At 38.8% G+C, this 17,739-nt stretch overlaps 1 protein-coding gene across 4 annotated transcripts in view; it reads left to right on the top strand.

Moving 5' to 3' along the window:
• The first annotated feature begins 1,173 nt into the window (after positions 1 to 1,173).
• FAM167A (family with sequence similarity 167 member A) overlaps positions 1,174 to 17,739 on the top strand; it is a 33,596-nt gene continuing 17,030 nt past the window's right edge. For 3 of the 4 annotated variants that reach the window (XM_039323539.1, XM_039323542.1, XM_039323543.1), the window contains exon 1: positions 8,021 to 8,197. The gene's annotated coding sequence lies outside the window, so the exon portion shown is untranslated. Of the gene's footprint in view, positions 1,430 to 8,020; positions 8,198 to 17,739 lie in introns of those variants that run through there. The other variant, XM_039323541.1, reaches the window with a different exon arrangement.

Here is a 17,739-nt window from a genome sequence, read left to right on the forward strand (position 1 = left end):
GAATGGCTTACACTTAGCCCCTGGGCAGATTTCTGAACACTAAATCAAGAGCTGAACTGACTCTTTTGTCCAATGTTCAGTTCTATGGATCACATTCAATGCCCTCAAATACAGTCCCAACGGTTAATATTTAATTCAGTTTTTCTCACCTTAGAGTTCCTTGTGTGTGGCTCAAAACATATTTCATGAAATTCCAGAAATCCTCCAGAACTGCTAAAAGCAAGAACAGACCAGGTCTTTTTCTAATGATCTATTTGATAAAAACACATGCAACTAGAGAAATGCTCTAATAAAGTAACTCCGCTTTGTCAGTTGACTTCTGTTAGTGGTTTCCTGCCAACACCATCAGAATAACAAAGTGGGAAAGGGTTGCTGCTGTCTAGAGCCTTAAGACCAGCAAATCAACTAAGTAGCATATTTTGAGCTAATCTTAGACTTGTGGCTACTTCAGTGGAAAATAAAGTGTCCTTAGGAAGAAACCCAAGAGGACAAAAATAAGCTGTTCTTTATGTTTACAAACAAAATTCTTTTTTTAAAAAATTGTATTTATTTACCCTTTTCTTTAGTTCCCCTAATTGCAATTAATTTTTTCTTCCAGAATTGCATTCAATAAATCATTTTTATGTGTTCCTGCCTCTATAAAAGAAATTACATTGTGGTAAAATACAATAAATAGACAAACAAAAGAGGTTTCACCCATTAGGAAAGTATACTTTGCCCTCAGAAAATGAGAGAAGCAAATTCCATTTTGTAATAAAATATCTAACAACGTCTTAACAGTTGGATATTCTAGCTGAAGAACCATGTCCCAAACTTTTTATGAGAACCTTGCCCCATTTTGTCTCATCCTGATATGCTAGACTACAACTCTTCATTCTCTTGGCCACTCCTAGGAAATGTTAGAGGATGTAGTCCTAGACATTTTCCTACTACATTAGGGAAGTAGGGCCAGACTTACAGAATAAGAATGGATGTTGACTGAATAACAATGGAGTCATGTGTTCTAAATAAATCCGTCTGTCAACAGCATGGAAATAATATTTTGAAGCAGCAGCTGTTATTTTCAAATAGTTTCAAAAGCGGCTCCATATAAAAGGAATGCAGTAATCAGACTAGGTGTGTCTGCAGAAGGAAGGGAATACAACTGGAAAAATGCCCATACTACTTCTCCATTTCAAAGAAAATTTTATTTTGTCGTCTTCCAGGGCACCACTTCTTTTTGTCCTCTTTCTTGGGTCTACTACCTTATCCAGAGGACTGATAATGATATGGAGCATCAATGGAGAAGAATCTGAGTAACCTGAGAAAGTGCTGGAGAGAGGGATGGTGTATAAGAAAGAGGAGCACACAGGAGGAACTGTAAGGAGGGGCTTGCAGGAAAGCAGCATGGATGAAAGGAGGGGTGCACCGAAAAGAGTTGAAGAAAAAGGTAAAAGGGGTAATTGCAACAGCTCAGCAACCCATGGTTCCCAGCTGTGAAATCCAGCAATGCTACAAGCCAGAAAAGTCCAGCAACACTGGCAGTGAAGAGATGCCAACCAGTCACCATCCCCAAAATGTTTCCTTTCCCCTTTCCTTGTTCCCAGCATCAGTCCCTTGCTTGCACACTCCAACCTTTGGAAGCAGGGAGGAAAGTCATTCTTTCCTTCTTTGCCCAAATCCCAGGCGCTTCCAACCAACCTTTCTTTTTCCTTCCTGCTGGGCTGTTCTGAGCGTTTCTGTTTCTACAGAGCTCCTTTCTGTCACTGTTTCTGCTAGCTTGATGCTGCTGCTGCAGAAACTGTGATCCTTGGTTGGTACAGTTGGCTGCTGCTGAGTTGAGATTATTGTACTGCTCTGGTCTCTTTGGGGTTGGGGTTGGCTGGGCAGGTTGGATGGGGGTTGGCACTGCTGAACTGGTTTTGTCCTTTTTTTTCTGTTGGGTCTATAAGGCTGTCCCTGGTCAGGTTGGCTATATTGTTTGTGGTTGCCAATGGTCAGAGGAATGAAATATTGACCATTGTTCTTTTCTTCCCCTTCCTTATCTAAGACCCAGGAGTTAAATTAATTACCCATTCAAGTATTTGTTTAAGCCACTCTTTATGTTAACAGAAAACAGGATAGCATGCAAAGGGAGAAACAACATAAGGCATGTTACAAATGGCATAAAAACATAAACAACATCTCAGAGTAGTAAAAACAGTAAAACAGACTACAGCAATGTTTCTCAACCTCAGCAGCTTGAAATGTATGCATTTCAATCTCAGAAGTCTCCAAGATATGTGCACTTCAAATTTTAGAATTTCCTAGCCAGTATGTTGGGATCCACATAGTGAGAAGCCTTCAAATAAAGCCATTTTTTCTTAGCAAACCAATAAAAAAAGGAAGAATTTAGTATTCCATGAAAGATTTATCTGGAATATGGTTTTGCATCTTCTTAATCAAATCAGTACCAATTGAAGTTTAATTCAATGTTCCCAATCCAGATCAATTTTTCTTTTGTGAATGGTCTACCACTCACTTCTTTCCCAGGACAGGGGATGGGTGAGTGCTTGTTTCTTTGGATTATATTCTGCTTTTCTTTTCCTGTTGAAAAATCTCAATCATAGCACAAACCTAGCAAGCACACAAAAAACCCACAAAAGACATAAGCAAGAACAACAACGAATGAGGATCAATGTCATAGTCTAAACTATTATTCTCAATCTCAGCAATTTTAAGATGTGTGAATTCCCAGAATTCCCCAGCCAGCATGATTGTTGGAAATTCTAAGAGCTGAAGTCCACATACCTTCAAGTTGCCAAAACTGAGAAACATTGAACTATAGTAACATCAGCACCAACTGAGCTATCCAGAGAATGTTCTTAAGTAGGGTGTCACCTTTCTCTTCCTTCTATATTTCTGGCAAAAGAAGTTCCACTGATGATCTTCAGACACACAAGTAACTCAGAGAGTTGATTGGAAGTGAATTCACACAGAGCCTCTGAATGCTAGTGAGTTGCTAATTGTTTTTACCTGGTTCTTTGCCAACTGAGGCTATTCCAGGAGGCTATTCTACTTTGTGGCATACCACAAAGGGTTATCTTGAGAGTTTCATACATTGTGAGTGTATATTGTATCAACAGAAGAACAGGCATCTCCTGATATTGTCTTCCAGGTCCCAAAGCCACAGATGAAGCAGTAAACATCTATACTTGTCCAGTGGAAGGCAGTCATGTTCTCCAGTAGAGAGCTTGCCCACCCCCTTTTTAAGGAGCGTGAGAAACTCAGTCGGCATTCTTAAATTCCAGTCCTTCAACCTACTGTTTTAGTTGCCTTTTAAAATTTGTCTAACCGCAGCAACCTAAAGGTCAGAAATGGAACATCCTGACAGATTGAAATGCTTTTTACCCATTAAATTCCCATATTAAATGACATCCAATCATGTCAGGTCGCTCCTAAATAAACTGCTGAAGAGCATTTTTCATGTTTCATCAATCTTATGCTCTCACATAGATACAGCATCAAAATAGAAAAAATCCTCCCATATATCAGCAAAGTATGCAAATTAAATGACCCAGCTTATTTCCTGCAATTTGTTTAGATTGTTTGACATACAAAAGATTTATTGTCAACATATCCAAAAGATCATTAGAAGATTTACAAAACTAGCCAGTCTGTCACAGCTCAGCTTGATTCAAAAATGGGCTCATCCAGACAGTCTTGGTTTCCATATGAGGAAACTTTAGAAAGAGTTAAATTACTAGCCATCAAGCCAAATTCTTTGACTAGCAACAGTTCTTGGAGGTTTCAGATTTTTGTCAATATCTGCTACCTGGAGATACCAAGGGATTGGCATATGGGTTCTGTTGACATAATCCATATGGTGTAATGGTTGTAGGAACTGATTATGCTAGTCGTTATGAGGGTTACTTTTAAATGTTCAGTTATAGACACTATACATTCCAGGAATAATAGTTATTTCCCTCCTTGTCCCTGTCTTGGTAAATTGCCCTCTCTAATTTCCCCCATTTTGTTTTTTGATAAAGCATTGCCTTGTTAACATATTTTGTGTTACATTTCTAGGTTGACAATAGAAAATGACCAAGAACATTAGAAAAGGACTATCATACAGGGAACTTCTTCTATGTTTTTCTAGAAAGAAGACTAAGGGATAAAAAATCTCAAGGAAGTAGATTTCTGTTAAACAATAAGAAAAACTTCAAACTTTGACAGTGAAATAGGCTGTCTTTGGAGGCTCTGGGATTTCCCTCCTAAGCAGAAGCTGAATGCTTATTGGCTGGGAATACTATAGTTCAGCTTGTTCAAAGTTGGTATTGTGTGATATATTGGATTACAATAGTACAAATTCCACCTGCTTTCAGTTACATAAACATTATCCAGGTTGGTTGAACATGACAGCAATTTAATACACATGTACAGATAGTCCTCGACTTATAACTGTTATAACATTTAATGACTGTTTGAAGTTATAAGACTGAAAAAAGTGACTTATGACCATTCGGCTGCTTGAAAACTGGTTCATCTTTATGACGCTTGCAGTGTGACCTTCTGACAAGCAAAGTCAATGGGACAACCAGATTCACTTAACACCTTCAGTGGCAAGAAAAGTCATAAAATGGGGCAAAACTCACTTAACAAATTTCCTACTTAGCAACATAAATTTTGGACTCAGTTGTAGAAGCACTGGGTTGCAGAATGTATTGTGGTGGAATCTTGCACTGTAGATCTCGAACTGAGTAGAGATCTGGACTCAATTATCTCCAAGTCCCTTTTCTAAATTTAATGTTCTATGACCATGTTATTACTTTTCAAGACTTTTCCTCGGGATTTTTGGAACTTAACATCTTGTCTCAGATGTCTCAGATGTCTTCTAATTTCTACCCCTTTTTCCCAGCCAGTGATAACCTATATCCCTTATTTAAAATTAAGAGTTGAGAAAAAACAGGGTATTGGTTCAATAAGGTGGCCTCAACTGCAAATATAATTGAGATATGAGCTGGATAGAAAAGATGTTATAAACTGGAACTAATTTTTATTAGATATAATATTAGAAAAATATGATGAGGAAGTATATACTTAATGTTGTATGCATTAATAGCAGTAAGAATTGTATTTGCTTAGTGTTTGAAAAACGAAGAAATATTACCCGAAGAAGAGATCAAGAAAACATTGGAATGTGTAGAAATGGACAGAGCGATATTGAAGGACAAAGAAAAAGAAGACACAGAATAATTTTAAATAAGGGATGCAGTCCAAGTCTTGAAGCACAGAGTCTAGCACAATGGGACCATTTGAAGTCCATTGTTGTAGTAACTGTGGGTGTTATTTTGTGTTGCTACTCACAGTTTTCTATCAGTTTTTGGCAGCGCTTTTCTTCGAATCAGGAGGAGGCATCATAGCAGAGGGCTCACCAGTGGGTTCTGTCAGCAGCCACAGCTTGTAGTTTCCTTGGCTGAATGTCACAGTGGAGTGGGGTCTCTTTCACAAGTGTAGCATTTACATGGTTGACCTCAGGGTCTCTTTCCAGATTCCAGTGCACTATAGAACAACTGGCAAGGCATATGGCAGTCATCCATTCTGGTGACATGTCCCACCTATTTTATTTGGACACAGATAATCAGGGACTCAGTGTTGGACTCTGCATGGTTTAAGACCTCCAGGTTGGAGACATGGTCTTGTCAATGAGCGCAGAGGACAGAGCAGAGAGTGCACATGTGAAATTTCTCCAGTTGTTTTATGTACCTTTGGTCCAGAGATCAGGACTCATATCCATGTAGGAGGGAAGGGACAACCACTGCTCTGTAGACCTTTAGTTTTGTGGAGATACAAAAGCTGTGTTCATTGAGGACACTAGTATACAGCCATGCCAGTGCCTGGCTGGCCTTGCTGATCCTGAAGTTTGTTTCTTTGTCCAAAAGCCCATCACTCAAGATGAAGCTTCCTAAGTATTTGAAGCTGTTTACATTTGTCATCCAGGTATTTCCAACAATGATTTTTGGTTTTTAGGCATGGTATTTTGCATGGGCTGGTGAAGAACTTCTGCCTTGTTCAGGCTGATAATCAGAACAGCATAGAAGTTTCTGAGAATCAGCAAAAAGAGTTTCTTAAATGACTATGTGGAGGCATTTTGTGCATTCAAGCAACAAAAGTAAAAGAAAATGCCTTCCAATCAGAAGCTGATATACACTTCCTCTTTCGGACATTGGACAGGACTTGATAATGTGTTAGCAAAAAACCAATTGAATAGAATTGGAATTAGCACACAACCCTGTTTTACTCATTGTAAATAAAAAATGTAGCTGATGTACACTGTTGTCAAGAACCTGTTCTGTCATTACATCAGAGAATAGTTGAATCAACTTCATGAATTTCCTTGGGCATAGCCCTGCTCTCTTGGCAGAAGAGACCTTAATCCAGTGGCATGGAGAACCATTACATCTGGAGACCATTCCTGTAGCAGTGGATGATCAGGAAGTCTAAGTGTCTTATCATGCTCTTAGTGCTCCACAGTGCCTGCTGGGCCTGCCTTCTTGATTGTTAGACTCTTGATCAATTTCCTCCACTCAATCTGCCAGGGCCTGACTTCACATCCTGAGAGAGACAAATTCTCTACCTCACCAAGGACGAAAGACCCATCAACGACCTTCATCTGGTTTGGCCCATCTGCCCAGATGGTTTACTGGGATATGGCTGCTGCACATTACAACTATTTGGAGCTACAGGTGGTTGCTGAGAGCCAGGTGGGGATGAAAAACAAACAAGCAGCCCTTAAAAATGAGGGAAGTTAGCCCAGAGAAGGAAATATTAAAAGGGCAGAAAAATATATTTTTCCTCAAAAGGATTTTTTAAAACCAGAAACCAATCCTGGCCTCAAATCTCTTTGCCCCAAGCAGGAGCCAGCCCTATACAAATGCAGATGTAAAACCATCAGAAAGTTGGAGCCAGAGAACTCAAGAAGACAAAGAGAAAATCTGCATACCTCATCCAACTCTAAGTCATTAGCCCAGCCCCAGGAAAGCAGGATATGACTTTTGGGACATAATAGGACTAACCCATTACCATCAAGTATACCAGAGAGGCACACCTAGGCTCAGGTCAGAATATGTGACACAGGAAATAGCCTCAAAGTTTATGCCACAGGAACAGGAAACTTCCAAACAAAAGGCTAGAGAGGGTATAAAAACCCCTTGCCCATGTGCCCAGCCCTTCTCTCCTCTGTTCTTTCCTGCAAAAACCATCTTTCTGCTTCTTCAATAAACTGTAATCATCTTCCCAAAGCAGCCGCCATGTTGCATATTTATTCCCGGCTTGGATGAACCAGGATGAAGATTTACTTCTAACAAAAGGACACTGCAGGCCCTAAAACAGAGGTGCTATCCCTCCCTAGATATCCCATACATTAAATGCCAGTTAGTGAGCTGCCTACCATTTCATGCAAAATGTAACTGATAACCTATATGTTACCTTGTTGGGAGCATTTGCCCATATTTTTTGGCATATCTTTAACCCAAAGTTCAAATACTATTCCAGTTTCAAAACTGTTAAAAGAACAGCTACAGTATTGCAGATCAGATGAATGTAACTAAAGCATCCGGGCAGAAACCAAATATCTCTTGAGTATGGTTAGGGACTAGTTGAATTGAACCTTGAAATGGAAATTCAAATGTGACAGAATCTACTGTATTTATCCAAGTAGTGTTGGAGGTATGCAGACTGTCCAGGGAGAACTTTTTCTGCCTTTTGACACCTGAAAATTCATTTGTGGGAAGCAAAATGAAATCTGGCAGGGTTTAGGACCCAGCCTTGCTCAAAGCATCTTCTTTTTCAGGTCTTTCCAGGGTGATGTCTTAGTGGGAGGTAGCATCCAGGGCTAACTGACTGGCATGAATGAGAGAAGAGACAGACAGTAATTCTAGAGTGAAAAGCCTGAAACTGGAATAGTACTGTGGTATCTAAGCAACCAGCTTGACGCAATCACATATACACACATGAAGGGGGAGAGAGAAGTCCCTTTGAAAAAAAACACACACACATTTTTCAAAGCTGAGGCAGACACAGATTGTGAAGGTGGAGAGGAAGACAAGGAGGTAAAATAGGACCACAGCTGCAGCTGGGCAGAGATTCATGTTGGAAAAAGAACAAAATGCAGACCAAGATATGAAGGCATGACTCTCAGATTTTAATGGGGAAAACCCTCCCTGCCCCAGAAAACCTGGTGAGTTCCCTTTATTTTTATCCCATTCACCCACTCACAAAGAAAGTGGCAAATCAAGAGGTTTCTATGAAAGCTGCTAGCATTGAGTCTAAGAGTATTCATACACACAGTCATGGATACTCCAGAGTTCTCTTCCCAGGTGGAGATTTTACCATTTCTGCATCATGTTGAGGTGGGCAAATCACCATGTTTTATTACAGCAAAGCTGCAATTTTAAAGACAGCTCTGAAAGTTCCATTTAATAGCACACATTGCATTTCCACAAATTAGGGTGGAGAGCTCTCTATGTTAGACAGCGTTTCTTGTCTCCTCCTGTCTCTGTTTGTTTTTGTGTTATATTGTTAGTTTTCCAGTAAATGGCATTCTGTGGATAGTGTGAAACCAAAAATAAAAATATACGAGCAACAATAATAAATTGCTGAAAATGGAATGCAAACAATATCAAAGGGAGAGAATGCTGAAAGCACCCTTTATTAAATAGCAACGTTCACCCCCCCCCCACAGAGAGAGTAAGGTAGTGGCAAAGGATATTTGTGAGAAGCACAACAGCACTTCTGAGTCCCCCCAAAAGCTTTAAAGAGTGTGTGAGAGCTAAGATTCTTTTTTTAGATTGAAAATTGAGCGCTATTATAAAGATGGCAGTTTACATTAAAAGGACAATGGAACATGAGATAAGATTAAATGCAACTCAATTCTACGGTATTCGAATTGAGGAGTGTTCTTAGGGAAAAGAGATGCTTTTAATGGGATATCAGGCTGATTTCACAGGGGGGGGAGCGGCTCTTCATCCCTTCAGCCATAAATGTTATTATGTGAGGGACTCACAGTTCAACTTACTGAAGTATCTTTCATAGGTATCTCTATGGATGGCTCCTAGCTAGCCCTAACGTTGAGAAGGCATTCTACAGTCCTTCTATCTCTCTCTTTCTCTCTCCCTTTCTGTGCATTTATACCCCACCTTTTTTTCAAGAGTCCAAAATGGCGTGAATGGGGAATCTTCCCTCGCTTTATTGCTACAACCAACATTGTTGGTCTGTGTGTGCATATCAAAATAGAAAGGATATGGTGAAAAACATGAGAGGAATCCCCATCAGAAAATCTTATTCTGAAATGTCAAATAAAAGCATCTACTGAAATCTTCTTGTGTCTATGCTCCTATCATAAATTCCAGGAACAACTCTGGAATAACAAACCTGTGGGTGCAGGTGTGTGGTAAGTGATTATTATTAAGACAGTGAGAGTTTTGATATACATTATGCATATTAAATGGTTGAATGGAGTAGTAAGAAATATTTAGAATAGAATAGAATAGAATAGAATAGAATAGAATAGAATAGAATAGAATAGAATAGAATAGAATAGAATAGAATAGCCCCCGGATCAACCATTTCAGATAAATGGTTATCCAATTTAAGGACAATTCTATCCCTGGTGTAAACTCACCATTTTGTTAGAGAGACTTTACCTCATTTTGTAAAGGCTTTTCTTGAAATAAATTTTAAGTTCTAGTTCCTTTACATTTTTTTATTATGGGAGGGGGGCTCCTCAACCATCTCTATTTGTTTGCAGTTTACTTTCTGTTAAAAAAATAACAAGAGCAGCTCATGAAAAGAACTTCAATAGCAACAGATGATTATAATCTCAGCATGATAGAAAATTGGTCTAATTTTAAACCTCCCTCCGCTTGTGTATCATAATGGTGATTCCACTGATGGACAAGAAAGAAAGCAGAAAAATGAGATGAAGTGAAGCAAAGGTTTTCTGGTAGCTCTTATATGATGTAAACTGGCATAATGGCAAACTGATCAGATTTTGTTTGCTTTGTCTCTGTTGTATTTCTTTTTTAAAATGTGTTGCATGATTCATAAAGCTAGTGAATTATGAAAAAATAATTCGTTGACTACAGTATTTGGAGAGCAGCACTAAATCAAAGGTTTTTTTTGTGTCTTTAATATGTGTATACACACACACACTCATGTGTATTCATGAAAGTGAAGATTCTCTGACTTAATGTCTGGGGATGTGAAAGAACCTTGTTGCCTATTCTCAACCACCCCATTCCTGTATCCAAATGGTGAGCTGAAAACATGAATAGATTTTATGGCAAGATATAGTAGTATAAGCAACAAATCTAAGTCTGTACTCTAATGGCACCCCCTGATCCCTTTTATATAATGCTAATTGTTCTCCCTTTGAAGAATATTTTATTCTTAAATTTGTTTACTATTCAGCCATGCATAACTTCTTGTGCTTATCTGTGTCTTGAAACTTAGATATTCTTGTAATTGTAACACACTTGAAGGGCACCAGTGTAGAGGAGGCAATTTTAAAGTAAGTACTAAACCATCTAAGATCTCATCAATCCATGGTATCTTAAAAGTATCAAATAATTACTAATTGGAAAGACCACTGGAGAATGCCTGCTAATTGAAGTAGATGCAAAGGTACTAGATGGACCAACAATTTGAATCACCATAAAGTACTTTTAAAACTATTCATTTAAATTATCTTATATACTCATAGATAAGCCAAGAATTTTTAGATTCCAAAATACACCCCCAAAATTGGGTTCAGGCTACCTGTGGATACATTTATCCGTGAGTATATACAGTAGGAAGGGCCTTATATTATACTTCTTGGAAAGGTTTCTGGCTGGAATACTGGTGGAACACTTGAGTCACAATATACAACAGGCTATACTGAGCAAGGGTCTCACTCACTACAAGGCAGTTTCATATGTTCTTCATGACCCAATTCTTCTCTGGGACAAGCAGAGAAGATCACTAGTGGTGGGATCTGTCTTTCAAGGTAGTTAAGGTTTTATTGGGGATTCCTGAGAAACTTTCCAAGGCTTTCATGTTTCCTTTGAAAATACAGCTAAATGGAACATTCTGGATATAAGAAAACTGGATGAAATAAAGCTCTGTGCCTATCATGAGATCCCATGGCTGTGTTTAGATGGTCTCATAAAACCAAATCTCAATGTAATATGTTGAATAACTATATCTCCCTCCCTAAACGGTACCCAGAATGTGAGGTATGTTTACCTTTTACACTAAAAATAACAAAATATTTTTGCATTTTTAAAGCTAACAAATTTCTAATTGTATACCTTGCTGGTAACTTATGATGCGCTACTTATATATTTATTTCCCACCTTTATTATTTTCAGAAATAACTCAAGACAGCAAACATACCTAAGATACTACTTCTTCCTCCCATTTTCCCCACAACAGCAACCTTATGAGGTGATTGGGCTGAGAGAGAGAGAGTGACTGGCCCAATGTCACCCATCCAGCTTTCATGCCTAAGGTGGAACCAGCACTCATAGTCTCCTGGCTTCTATTCTGCTGCCTCAAGCACTAGACTAAACTGACTCTTATAAATAGTTATGAGTAGTAATATCAGTAGTATTTGTATTTGTAGCCCAACTTTTCTTTAACACATTTCAGGGACAGTTCTGGTGTTTACCCCTCTCTTTGCCCTCCTGTTTCCTCAGAACAACCACATCTTCCTGAACCAGAGTGAGGGACGGATTCTGCCACCCCAATGAATCTCATTAAGCTATGTGACAGTGAAGAGTTGAATGTGAATTTCATTAGCTTCAGTGCTTTCCCCACCATACCAAATTGCTGGATTTGAGGGGGGGGGGAATAGCAATTTTGAACCATAAACTATGCATGCATGAGTAAATTTAAAAAAAGCAATGATAGTCTGCAGGTCAAACAACTAAAAGCCAGGTTAGATCTCCCCACAGGCCTAAAGTAAGCATAGTTAAATTGTGCACACATTTATTATTTATTGGAATAAGTTTCTATATTTAGGTACTCCTTTGTGAGCTTTTGTCCATATATCCATTTCTGTGAGAAGGAATTTATAGATGTTTCAGTACGGAGCTTTGGGCAGAAAAAAGCCAATCATCAATTTTTCAGCTATTATCGGTAAAGTGCAGAAGCTCTCCTATTTGGTCTTGACTTCATTGTAATGAAATGATTTTTTCCTTCTCCCATTGATAGCTTTGTTGCAAATATTCAGCATAAATTGTCTGACTATTCACCAAATAGCTGTGTCATCTTTATTTCAAGTTTGATTTGTAGCAATAGATAATTGTTTCATATGTAGCAGCACATCTGATTATTTTCATGCAACTGTGCTTAGAATCTGTATGGTGACATGAAACACTCTCAGATATTATATTACCATAAAAACATGATGGATGGCATATCCCTGTAGGATATTTCATCGTATCTCTTATGGTTAAGGTGCTGGCCTAGAAACCAGGAGACTATGAGTTCTAGTTCCACTTGAGGCATGAAAACTGGATGGATGACCTTGGACCAGTCAGCCCAACCCACCTCACTGGGTTGCTCTTGTGGGGAAATTAGGCATGTTTTCCATCTTGAGTTATTCCTGGAAATAATAAAGATGGGAAATAAATATATGAATAGTGCAAGTTACCATCAGGGTATAAGATCAGAAATTTGTACTAAAAGATTTTGTTATTTTTAAGTGTAAAAGGCAAACATACCTCACCATCTGGGAACTGTTGAGGGAGGGGGATACATTTACACAATACACTGAGATTTGGTTTTATGGCTTCAGAACGTCATTCAAATAAAATATGTGACATGCAGTAAGGTTTATATATTTCCCATCTGATAATATTAAGTGGCAGCATATGAAACAAAATAGTTTTAATACTTGCCAGACCCAAAACAATATGTAATATTAACTTTAAAATAAAATTCCATATTGAAAACTAGATATTACCTTTGAAATATTGCATTTAAGGTTTCTAACAAGTAAAGTAGGTAGCAATTTTGCTGCAAATAATGGTTGATTTTTTCTTTTGCAGAAAAGTTTGTGAGAGTGTGTGTATGTATGTGTGTATGTAGAGGGAGAGATTTGATGTCACTGCATTGCAAGCCACTCTTGCCCCAATCTTTGCATCTATGTATTTACTTCCTTTTGTAGGGTAGAGAAAGTGGCACCATACCGCAACTGGAGCTCCTCCTAGGATAAATATGTACCTCTCCCTGCTACTTCAAACATCTCCTCAAAATTCCAGTTTTCGGGAGGCATTTGACTTAGCCCCTTAAAACCTCCTTCCCTAGAGAAACTGGTTAATGTGAGCAAATAAACTGCACTCTTGTTTTCTCTTAGTGTACTTTTGCTCCACTTTCCTTATCTTGTTTTAAAGCTTTCTCCTGAGATAAATTTTGAATAGAAAATATCTTAAGAAAGGAATCTTTCTCTTCATAGTTGCCTTATAAACTATTTCTACACAAAGAACACTATGTGCATACAAATGAATATATGAAGAATATTGTGTGTTTGACAGCCAAGCAATAGAGAAAAAAGCTGTTCCTTCTAAACATCACTTGTGCATTTGCTGCATGGGGTCCCAGCTTCCTTAGCAGCTTTTTTTTTTTTTTTTTGCTCACAAAGTTTTTCCTACAGTCCTCTTCCAGCAACAGAGACATCAGGAGCTCCTGAAATATGGCAACCAAGAGGTTGTTAAGATGATTCCTAAAGATGTCTCTCCCCTCTCCCCTGATGTTACCTTGCCCACTTTCTTTTTTGCAGCCTCCAATGTTAAGCATAGCCCTTGGCTACTGAAAGGTTACCCATCTCTATTCTAGTAGGTGAATCAAGCAGCATCAGCATATTTTCAAATAGTTTTGGGCATTTCCCACAATGTGCCAAAGCTTGTTGGGACATGACGGGAAATATAAATGGTAGGGTCATGACACAGACTGGAGGAGCTACAGATTTTGTTTTTAACTTTATTTCTTATATATTTATTTTACATTATGGTTGGCCACCTAGTCAACCAGATTTTTATGCTAGATTTGGCATTTTTATCCATCTATCAGGTTCTTCCCAAGGATCTGGGATAGGCAGATGTTGTTGTCTGATGGTATCAAAGGTGTTGTCACATGATGTAAACTGTTCCAAGTTAACTGCCTTTTGTAATTGACTGATGGTGATTTAGGCGGTGCTCCAGGCACCTTTTTTGTGCAGTTATAACTTTGAACATTTGCTGAACAAATAGTTGTAAGTCAAGGACTATCTGTACATGCATATACACACATGCATTTCTTTCAGTTCCAGGTGGTGAACATACCTAATACTCTTGCCCCCTATTTTCTGCACAACAACTCTATGAAGTGAGTTGGACTGAGAGTAACTAGCCCAAAGTCACCCAGTCAGCTTTCATGCCTAAAGGAGATCTAGGACTCACTATCTTTTGATTTCTAAGCCAGCTCTTTAATCACCACACCAAACAGGCTGCAATAAAAGAGTGATTCACAGCAGCATTGGAAGGGGGCCAGTAATCTCAGACAAGGCCCATGTGAAGGTGATGTTGGTCTTGGTAAATAATGAATGCATACAGACTCTAAATCAATCTTCCCCTAGATAGCATTGGCAGTTATGATGTAATGTAACTTGTAGCCCAAGGCATTATATGGTCACTAGGTTGGGATGTACAGCTCAGTGTTATATGTTAATTAGTACTTTTAAGAAAGAGGAAATTATTTTGGAAAATAGAAATTTTATCCAAATGCATTTTCCATGCTACAAAAATACTTTTTAAACAAAACATCTCCCAACCTTGTTTTATATGGTATCTCCCTCTGTTTACAGACTATTGCAGAATGAAGGAGAGAGGGAGAAAAAAACCTCTTGGCCTATTATCAGTTCTTGAGATTCCACACTACTTCTCCTTTTCCCTCTAATCTCTAAAACAATATTGATAACTGTAAAGTTACCTAATAGATGGACGCTGAGCTGTAGTTTTATTATCAACATCACAGTCTACACCAGGGGTCTCCAATCTTGGCAACTTTAAGACTTGTGGACTTCACCTCCCAGAATTCTGAGGAATTCTAGGAGTTGAAGTCCACAAGTCTTAAAGTTGCCAAGGTTGAGGACCCCTGGTCTAAACACCATGCTGGGGAATTCTGGGACTTTAAGTCTACATATGGAGAAGCACTGGACTAAAGTCATTCTTTCTCAGCAAACACACAAGGAAAGTAAAGAAGAATTCAGTATTTCAAGAAAGATTTATCTGAAATATGGGACAATAAGGGAAAAAGAAGACCAACCTATCAAAAATAGTGCCATAAAAAACAGAACAGAAACACAAGTTAAGATAGACAAGAAAATGATAAGTGAGCACCTGTCCAGCCTAGACGAGTTCAAATCTCCAGGACCAGATGGATTACACCCCAAGGTTCTCAAGGAACTGGCAGATGTGATCTCAGAACCACTGAACTATATTTTTCAAAGATCCTGGAGCACTGGGGAACTACCAGAGGACTGGAAAAGAGCTGATGTAGTTCCATCTTCAAAAAAGGGAAAAAAAAGGACCCAGGAAATTACAGACCTATCAGCCTGACCTCAATACCTGGGAAGATTCTGGAAAAGATAATCAAACAATGAATCAGCGAACACCTAGAGGCAAACAAAGTCATTACTATAAAAGCCAACATGGGTTTGTCAAAAACAGATCATGCCAGACAAATCTTATTGCATTCTTTGACCAAGTGACAAAATTAGTGGATCAGAGGAATACTGTGGATATAATTTACTTGGACTTCAGTAAGGCATTTGATAAAGTAGATCATGACCTACTACTCGATAAGATAGAAAAATGCGGGTTAGACAGCATCACCACCAGATGGATTCGTAGCTGGCTGACTGGCCGCACTCAGCATGTGGTCCTCAATGGAACCACATCTACATGGAGGGAAGTGTGTAGTGGGGTGCCCCAGGCTCTGTTCTAGGCCCAGTGCTCTTCAACATCTTCATCAATGATTTGGATGAGGGGATAGATGGGGAACTCATCAAATTTGCAGACAATACCAAGCTGGCAGGAATAGCCAACACTCCAGAAGACAGGCTTAAGATACAGGAGGATCTGGACAGACTTGAACATTGGGCGCTAGCTGACAAAATGAAATTCAATGGTGAAAAAAGTAAGGTTCTACATTTAGGCAAGAAAAACCAAATGTATAGGTATAGTATAGGGGGTACCTTGCTCAATAGTAGTAACTGTGAGAGAGCTTTCAGAGTCCTAGTGGACAATCATTTAAATATGAGCCAGCAGTGTGCTGCAGCTGCCAAAAAAGTCAACACAGTGCTAGGCTGCATTAACAGAGGGATAGAATCAAGATCATGCAAAGTATTAATACCACTCTACAATGCCTTGGTAAGGCCACACGTGGAATACTGCATCCAGTTTTGGTCACCATGATGTAAAAAAGATGTTGAGACTCTAGAAAGAGTACAGAGAAGAGCAACCAAGATGATTAGGGTACTGGAGGTTAAAACATATAAGGAAAGGTTGATGGAATTGGGTATGTCTATTTTAATGAAGAGAAGAACGAGGGGGGACATGATAGCAGTGTTCCAATATCTCAGGGGCTGCCACAGAGAAGAGGGAGTCAAGCTACCGTATATGCCGGCGTACAAGGCGACCCGGCGTATAAGACGACCCCTGTATTTGGCGCCTAGTCGCATTCCTAGAACATCGTCTTATACGCAGGAAACTACCAGTATTTCTGGCGTATAAGACGACTTGGCGTATAAGACGACCCCCGTCTTTGGCGCCGATTTTAACGCTTGCGGAAGTCGCCTTATATGCCGGCATATACAGTATTTTCCAAAGTGCCTGAAGGCAGGACAAGAAGCAATGGATGGAAACTAATGAAGCAGAGAAGCAACCTAGAACTAAGGAGAAACTTTCTGACAGTTAGAACAATTAACCAGTGGAACAACCTGCCTCCAGAAGCGGTGAATGCTCCAACACTGAAAGTTTTTAAGAAGAAACTGGATAACCATTTGTCCGAAATGATATAGGGTTACCTGCCTGAGCAGGGGGTTGGACTTGATGACCTCCAAGGTCCCTTCCAACTTTATTATTATTATTATTATTATTATTATTATTATTATTATTATTACTACTACTACTACTACTACTATTATTATTATTATTATTATTATTATTATTATTATTATGGGTTTGTACATATCTAATCAAATCAATGCTAACTGAAGTCAACTTTCTCAACCCCGGTCAAATCTTCTTATTCTTAGTTTATCATTCAGTGCTCAGGCAAGTGAGGGGGAAATTGTATTATATCCTGCTTTTCTTTTCCTGTAGAAACATCTCAAACATAACGCAAACCCAGCAAACAAACAAAAGCTCACAAAAGAAGCACGTAAGAACAACAACAGAGGAATATGAATGATAAAAATAGAACCATGAAAATGCAAATAGCAAAACTTCTGTTGCAATTCCTGCTTTCTGGAATAATGTCTCCTCATGCCCCAATGTTCTTCAGGAAATTGTTGAAGCAATTGTTCTCCCAGGCCTTGGGGACAGATGGGTCATGGAGAACATTTTTGGTTTTGTTTTGCTTTCTTTTTGGACTTTTCTCTCAGGTCACTTGCATTTTTCTTCAAATTGGTTTTTCATTGTAAGAAAAACAGAGTAGTTCTGGAATTGGGTGGCCTTGGGTGTGTGATCTATTGCA

The sequence above is a fragment of the Crotalus tigris genome, unplaced genomic scaffold (assembly GCF_016545835.1).
Source record: "Crotalus tigris isolate CLP2741 ecotype Arizona unplaced genomic scaffold, ASM1654583v1 scf7180000024277.1505481, whole genome shotgun sequence".
Taxonomy (NCBI): Eukaryota; Metazoa; Chordata; class Lepidosauria; order Squamata; family Viperidae; genus Crotalus; species Crotalus tigris.